This window comes from Pezoporus flaviventris, unplaced genomic scaffold, assembly GCF_033815535.1.
Source record: "Pezoporus flaviventris isolate CSIRO_AGI_PZ_B2104156 unplaced genomic scaffold, CSIRO_AGI_Pfla_v1 ptg000116l, whole genome shotgun sequence".
Classification (NCBI taxonomy): Eukaryota; Metazoa; Chordata; class Aves; order Psittaciformes; family Psittacidae; genus Pezoporus; species Pezoporus flaviventris.
This window is the reverse complement of record NW_026892664.1, coordinates 3,892,842-3,900,963: the sequence shown is the minus strand read 5'-3', so window position 1 is coordinate 3,900,963 and position 8,122 is coordinate 3,892,842.

Genomic DNA, 8,122 nt, shown 5'->3' with positions numbered 1-8,122 from the left:
TCTGGGGGAACGACTGGGAGGATAAAAGGATGTCTCCTTCACAGGTTGACCACCTGAGGAGGAGAAAAAAGATGTGTAATTGCTAAGCACCTCCATCATATACCTCCCAAAGTATAAAGGTGGTGACCACACTGGGAACATAAGCCAGATCAGTTTCATGATCAATGATTCTATTGTATTACAAGTCATTACCATAAAGTACAATGGGATAAAAACCTTAGCCCAAGCCCCACACTTTAAAAACACTAATACAGCAAATACCGGATGGACGTAAGATACAATATACTGAAACTGTGAGATCAAGAGGAAAAACCTTGAGAGCCAATAAATCAGCATTGTGACGAGTGACTATCAATCCAGTCAGATCTGTTCTTATCTCAACCCCTCGTGACCCACGTTGGGTGCCAAAAAGAACTGTTGTGGTTTAAACCCAGTCAGGTAACTTGTTCACTCACTCCCAGTGAGTGGTGCCGAGCTGACAACAATCGAGGTCCGTGTCCGTCTCCCCCCCCCCCCCCCCCCCTCCCCCCCTGCAACGGGGCTCTCCCCTTCCCCGCTCCCGGAGGAACGGGGAGGAGGATCGAGAGAGTGCAACTTCTATGGGTTGAGACAAGAACAGTCCAGCAACAAATCACCACCGCTACTATCAGCTAAAACAATGATAAGGGAAAATAACAAGGGAAGAGAATACGATACCACCGGCCAAGAAAGCGAGTTCCACCCGGAAGCCCCTGTCCTTCTGGGTAACTCCCAGTTACCCCCCACCCCGGGCATGACGTGCTGTGGTATGGAATACCTCCCCGACTAGCCCGGGTCAGGCGCCCCGTCTCTGCTTCCTCACAGCTGCCCCTCCTCCCTGGCAGAGCATGAGCCTCACAGAGTCCTTGGTCAGTGTAAACATCACTTAGCAACAACCGAAAACATCGGCTTCACCAACACTGTTCTCAAGCTAGAAGTCAAAACACAGCACTGCACCAGTTAACACAAAGGAAAAAACATGACTGCTACTGCTGAACCCAGGACACCAGGCAAGGAAAGGCCAGGCCAAGCAAGGCCAGGCACGGCAAGGCAAGGCAAGGTAAGGCCAGGCAAGGCAAGGTAAGGCCAGGACAGGAAATGCAAGGCCTGGTAAGGCCAGGTAAGCCAAGGCCAGGCCAGGCCATGAAGGCAGGGCCAGGCCAGGCCAGGCCAGGCAAGGCCAGGCAAGGAAAGGTAAGGCCAGGCAAGGCAAGGCAAGGTAAGGCTAGGCTAGGCAAGGCCAGGCCAGGCCAGGCTAAGGCAGGCAAGGCAAGGCTAGGCAAGGCAAGGTAAACTTAGGCCAGTCCAGGCCAGGCAATGCAATGCCAGTTAATATAAGGCCAGGAAAGGCAAGGGAACGCTTGGTAAGGCCAGGCCAGGCAAGGCCAGTCAAGGCCATTAAAGACAAGGCAAGGCAAGGCAAAGCAAGGCAAAGCAAGGCAAAACAAGGCCAAGCATGGCCAGGCCATGCTAGGCCAGGCTAGGCCAGAGAAGGCAAGGACAGGCAGGCCCAGTCAGTGCAAGGCAAGGCAAGGCGTGGCTAGGCAAGGCAAGGCCAGGCCAGGCCATGCAAGGCAAATCCAGACCAGGACAAGCAAGGAAAGACAATGTAAGGCAAGGCCAAGCCAGGCCAGGAGATGCAAGGGCAGGCAAGGCAAGGCAAGGCAAGGCAAGGCCAGGCAAAGCCAGAGACGGGCTGGCAAGGCAAGGCCAGGCCAGGCCAGGCCAATAGAGGCAAGGCAAGGAAAGGCAAGGCAAATGAAGGCCAGGCCTGGCAAGCCACGGACAGGCCAGGCAAGGACAATCAAGGCAAGGCAAGGAAAGGCAAGGCAAATGAAGGCCAGGCCAGGCAAGGCAAATCAACGCCAGGCCAGGCAGGGACAATCAAGGCAAGGCAAGGCAAATCAAGGCAAGTCCAGGCCAGGCAAGGTCAGGCCAGGCAAGGCAAGCCAAGGCCAGGGAAGGCTAGGCAAGGCAAGGTAAGACGAGGCAAGGCAAGGCAAGGAAAGGATAGGTTAGGGAAGGCCAGGCAAGGCCAGGCCAATCAATGCTAGGCAAGGCAAGGCAATGCAAGGCCAGGCAAGGCAAGGCAAGACAAGGCAAAGCCAGGCCAGACCAGGCCAGGCCAGGCAAGGTAAGTCAGTGCAAGTCAAGGCAAGGGAAGGCAAGGCAACGCAAGGCAAGGAAAGTCATGGCAAGGCCAGGCAAGGCAAGACTAGGATACGCAATGAAAGGCAAGATCAAGACCAGGTAATTCAAGGATAGCTGAGGCCAGGCCAGGCAATCCAATTCAGAGCAATGCAAGGGAAGGGAAGGGAATGCAAGGCCAGGCCGTGCCAGGCAATAAAAGGCCAGGTAAGGAAAGGCCAGGCTATGACATGCCAGGAAAGGCCAGGACAGGCAAGGCCAGACAAGAGCAGGGCAGGCCAGGACAGACCAGGCAAGAAAAGGCCAGGCCAGATGAGGCCAGAGAAGGTCAGGAAAAACAAGGCAAGGCCAGGTCAGGCCACGGCAGGACAGGCAATCTCAGGGCAGGCCAGGCCAGGTCAGGCCATGGCAGGACAGGCAATCTCAGGGCAGGCAGGGAGATGTAAGGACAGGCCAGGGATTGCCAGGCAAGGCAAGGTCAGGCCAGGCCAGGCCAGGCCAGTCCAGGGAAGGCAATGCAAGGCAAGTCCACGACAGGCAATGGAAGGCCTGGTAATGCAAGGCAAGGCCAGGCCAGGAAAGGCCAGGCCAGGTCAGGCCAGGCCAGGTCATACAAAACCAGCGCACGCCAGGCAAGGCCAGCCAAGTCAAGGCAAGGCCAAGCAAGGCAAGGCAAGGGAAGGTAATGCAAGGCAATGAAAAGCAAGACTAGGCCAGGCAAGGCCAGTCAAGGCAAGGCAAGCGAAGACAAGGTAAGGCCAGGCAAGGCCAGTCAAGGCAAGGCAAGCGAAGACAAGGTAAGGCCAGGCAAGGCCAGTAAAGGCCAGGCAAGGCCAGGCAAGACAAGGCAAGGCAATGCTACATGAGGCGAGGAAAGGCAAGGTAAGGCATGTCCAGGACAGGCAACGGAAGACTGGTAAGGCAAGACAAGGCCAGCCCAGGAAAGGCCAGGCCAGGCCAGGCCAGGCCAGATCATACAAAAGGAGGGCAGGCCAGGCAAGGCCAGGCCAGGCAAGGCCAGGAAAGGCAAGGCAAGGCAAGGCAAGGCCAGTCCAAGACAGGCAATGCAAGACCATGTAAGGCCAGCTGAGCCAAGTCCAGGCCAGGCCATAAAGGCAAGGCCAGGCCTGGCCAGGCAAGGCAAGGCAAGGCCAGGCAAGCCAAGGTAAGGCTAGGCAAGGGAAGGCCTGGCCAAGACTGGCCAGGCAAGGCAAGGACAGGCACGGCCAGGCAAGGCCAGGCAAGGCAAGGCCAGGCAAGGCCAGGCAAGGCCAAGCCAGGCCAGGCCAGTGAAGTAAAGTAAAGTCAAGGCCAGGCAATGCCAGGCAAGGCAAGCAAATGACAGGCAAGGCAAGGCAAGGCAAGTCCAGGACTAGCAGTGCAAATCCAGGACAGTCCAGGCAAGGCCAGGTTAGGCCAGTCAAGGCCAGGCAAGGCAAGGCCAGGAGAGGCCATGCCAGGCAAGGCAAGGCCAGTCCAGTCCAGGAGAGGCAAGGCCAGACAAGGCAAGGGAAGGGAAGGCAAGGACAGTCTAGGACAGGTAATGGAAGGCCAGTTAAGGCCTGGAAAGGCAATATAAGGCAAGGCAAGGCATGGCAAGGCTAGGCAAGGCAAGGCATGGCAAGGCTAGGCAAGGCAAGGCAAGGCAAGGCCAGGCCAGGCAATGCCAGGAAAGGCAAGGGTAGACCAGGCAAGGCCCGGAAGGGACAGGAAAGGCCAGGCAAGGCAAGACAAGGAAGGCTAGGCCAGGCAAGGGCAGGCAAGCTCAGGCCAATCAAGGCCAGCCAGGGCAAGGCCAGTCCAGGCTAGGCCATGCAAGGAAAGGCTAGGCACAGAAAGGCAAGGCAAGGCAAGGCAAAGCAACAGAAGGCCAGGCAAGGCCAGTCCAGGCAAGGCCAAGCAAGTAAAGGGCAGGCTAGGCCAGGCAAGGCAATTCAAAGCAAGGCAAGGCTAGGCAAGGCAAGGCAATGCAAGGCAAGGCAAGTCCAGGACAGGCAATGTTAGGCCAGGTAAGGCCAGGTAAGTTAATGCAAGGCAATACAAGTCCAGGACAGGCAATGCAAGGCCTGGTAAGGCAAGGCAAGGAAAGGCCAGGCAAGGAAAGGCCAGGCAAGGAAAGGCAAGCTAAGGCAAGGAAAGGGAAGGCAAGGCCAGACTGGGCCAATCAACACAAGGCAAGGCCAGGAAAGGACACGGAAGGCAAGACCAGGCCAGGACAAACCTGGCCAGGCTTGGCAAGGGCAGGCAAGGCAAGGCAAGGCAAGGCCAGGCCAGGCAAGGCCACGCCAGGCAAGGCTAGGCAAGGCAGGGCAAAGCAAGGCAAAAAAGGCAAGGCAATACAGGTTAAGGCAAGGCCAGGTAAGGCAAGGTAAGCCCAAGCCAGGCCTGCCCATGAAGGCAAGGCCAAGCCAGGCAAGGCAATACCATGCAAGGAAAGGTAAGGCTAGGCCAGGCAAGGCCAGTCCAGGACTGGCCAGTGCATGCAAGGTCAGGGAAGGCCAAGCAAGGCAGGTAAGGCCATGTAAGGCCAGGTCAGGCAAGCAAAGGAAAGGCCAGCAAGGCAAGGCAAGGCCAGTCCAGGACTGGACAGTATATGCAAGGCCAGGTAAGGCCAGGCCAGACCAGGTAAGGCCAGGTCAGGCAAGGCCAGAGAAGGCCAGCAGGGCAAGGCAAGGCTAGGCAAGGCAAGGCAAGTCATGTCAATGCAAGGCAAGGCTAGGCAAGGCAAGGCAAGGCAAGGTAATACAAGGCAAGTCCAGGACAGTCAATGCAATGCCAGGTAAGGCCAGGCAAGGCCAGACCAACCAGGCCTGCCCAGTTCATATAAAACCAGGACAAGACAGGCAAGGACAGGCAAGGCAATGCAATACAAGGGAAGGCAAGGCAAGGCTTTGCCAGGCCAGGCCAGACAAGGCAAGGCATGGCCAGGAGAAGCAATGCCAGGCAAGGCAAGGCAAGGCCAGGCAAGGCCAAGCAAGGCAGGGCAACGAAAGGCAAAACAAGGCAAGGCAATACAGGGGAAGGCAAGGCCCGGCAAGGCCACACAAGGCAAGGCAAGCCCAGGCTAGGCCAGGCCATGAAGGCAAGGCCAGGCCAGGCAAGGCAATGCAAGGTAAGGCTAGGGAAGGACAGGCCAGGCAACCAAGGCAAGGCAAGGCGAGGCTAGACAAGGCAAGGCAACACAAGGTAAAGCAAGTCCAGGACAGGCAATGGAAGGCCTGGTAAGGCCAGGCCGAGCCAGGACATACAAAATCAGGGCAATGCAAGGCCAGGCAAGACAAGGCAAGACAAGGCCAGGACAAACCAGCCCAGACCAGGCCAGGCAAGGCCAGGAAAAGCAAGGCAAAGCAAAGCAAAGCAAGGCAAGGCCAGTCCAGGACAGGCAATGCAAGGTCAGGTAAAGCCAGGCAAGGCCAGTCCAGGACAGGCAATGCAAAGCCAGGCAAGGCAAAGCAGGGCAAGGGAAGATAAGGCAAGGCAAGGCCAGGCAAGGCAAGGCAAGGCAAAGCAGGCAAGGCAAGGCAAGGCAAGGTAAGGCAGGCAAGGAAAGGCAGGCAAGGCAAAGCAAGACAAAGCAAGGCAAGGACAGGAAAGGGAAGGACAGGCAAATCCAGGCCAGGCAACGCCAGAGAAGTGCAGGATAGGTAATGCCAGGCCAGGCCAAGCGAGGCCAGGCTAGGCGAGGAAAGGCCAGGCCAGGCACAGCCAGGCCAGGCCAGGCCAGGCCAGGCTAGGCCAGGAAAGGCCAGGCCAGGTACAGCCAGGCCAGGCCAGGCCAGGCCAGGCTAGGCCAGGAAAGGCCAGGCCAGGTACAGACAGGCCAGGCCAGGCCAGGCAACGCAAAGGCAATCAAGGCAAGGCAAGTCCAGGACAGGAAAGGCAAGGCCAGGCCAGGCAACGCAAAGGCAACCAAGGCAAGGCAAGTCCAGGACAGGAAAGGCAAGGCCAGGCCAGGCTAGGCCAGCTCATACAAAACCAGGCCATGCCAGGCCAGGCAAGGTAATACAAGGCAAGGCAAGGCAAGGCAGTGAAAGCAAGGAGAGGCAAGTCAAGTCAAGGAAAGGCGAGGGAAAGCAAGGCGAGGGAAAGCAAGGCAAGGCAAGTCAAGTCAAGTGCAGAACGTGCAATGCAAGTCCAGGTAAGGCCAGTCAAGGCCAGGCCAGGCCAGGCTAGGCCAGGTCATACAAAACCAGGCCAGGCCAGGCCAGGCCAGGCAAGGAAAGGCAATACAAGGCAAGGAAAGGCAAAGAAAGCAAGGACAGTCTAGAACAGGTAATGGAAGGCCAGTTAAGGCCTGGTAAGGCAAAATAAGGCACGGCAATGCATGGCAAGGCTAGGCAAGGCAAGGCCAGGTCAGGCAATGCCAAGAAAGGAGAGGCAAGGCAAGGCCAGGCCAGGCAATGCCAGGCAAGGCAAGGCAGGACCAGGCAAGGCAAGGCAAGGCCAGGCCAGGCAATGCCAGGCAAGGCAAGGCTAGACCAGGCCAGGCCAGGAAGGGACAGGAAAGGCCAGGCAAGGCAAGGCAAGGCAAGGCAGGCTAGTCCAGGCAAGGCCAGACAAGGCAAGGCAAGTCCAGGACAGGCAAAGTCCAAGTCCAATGCAAGGCCAGGTAAGGCCTGGTAAGTAAGGCAAGGTTAGGCAAGGCAAGGCAACGCAAGGCAAGGCAACGCAAGTCCAGGACAGGCCAGGACAGGCAATGCAAGGCCAGGTAAGGCCAGGTAAGGCCAGGCAAGGCCAGGCAAGGCAAGGCCATACAAGGCAAGGTAAGGCAAGGCAAGGCAAGGGAAAGACAGTCCAGGCAGGCATGGCAAGGCAAGACGAGGCGAGGCGAGGCAAGGCAAGGTAAGGCAAGGCAAAGCAAGGCAAGGCAAGGACAGGACAGGACAGTCCATGCAAGGCAAGGCAAGGCAAGGCAAGGCAAGGTCAGGCCAGGCCAGACCAGGCCAGGCTAGGCCAGGTGAGGACAATCTAGGCAGGGCAAGGCAATTCAAGGATAGGTTATGGAAGGCTAGGAAAGGACAGTCAAGGACAGGCCAATCAAAGCCAGGCAAGGCAAGGCCAGGCAAGGCAAGGCAGGGCAAGTCAAGCAAGTCAAGGCAAGGCAGGGGAAGTGAAGGAAGGCAAGGCAAGGCAACGCCAGGCCATTCCAGGCAAGGCCAGGCACTGCAAGGCCAGGTAAGGAAAGGTAATACAAGGGCAGGCCAGGTAAGGCCAGGCAAGGCAATTCAGTGCAATGTAAGGCAAGGGATGGGAATGCAATGCCAGGCCAGGCCAGGAAATGGAAGGCCAGGTAAGGCCAGGCGAGGCAAGGCGAGGCAAGGCAAGGCAAGGCATGGCAAGGCAGGTCCAGGACAAGGAATGCAAGGCCTGGTAAGGTCAGGCCACGCCAAGCCATGCAAGACAAGTGCAGACCAGGCCAAGCAAGGCAAGGCAATGCAAGGCAAGGAAGGCAAAGCCACTCCAGGAAAGGCAATGCTATGCCAGGTAAGGCCAGGTAAGGCTTTGCAAGGCAAGGCAAGGCAACGGCAGGTAAGGGAAGCCAAGAAAAGGCAAGGCAAGGCAAGGCAGGGCAAGGGAAGGCAAGGCAAGGCAACACCAGGCAAGCCAGGCGAGGCCAGGCCAGGGCAGGCAAGGCAAGGCAAGGAAGGCAAGGCAAGGCAAGGCAGGAGAAGGCAATGCTAGGCCAGGTAAGGCCAGGCAAGGTAATGCAAGGCAAGGCCAGTCCAGGACAGGCAACGCAAGGCGAGGTAAGGCCAGGTAAGTCAAGGCAAGAAAATACGAGACAAGGCAAAGAAAGGGAAGGCAAGGCCAGGCCAGGCCAGGCAAGGCAAGGAAAGGCAACATAAGGCTAGGCAAGGCAAGGCCAGGCCAGGCAAGGCCAAGCAGGTCAAGGCCAGGCCAGGCCAGGCAAGGCAAGGCCATTCAAGGCAAGGCAAGGCAAGGGACGGGAAGGCAA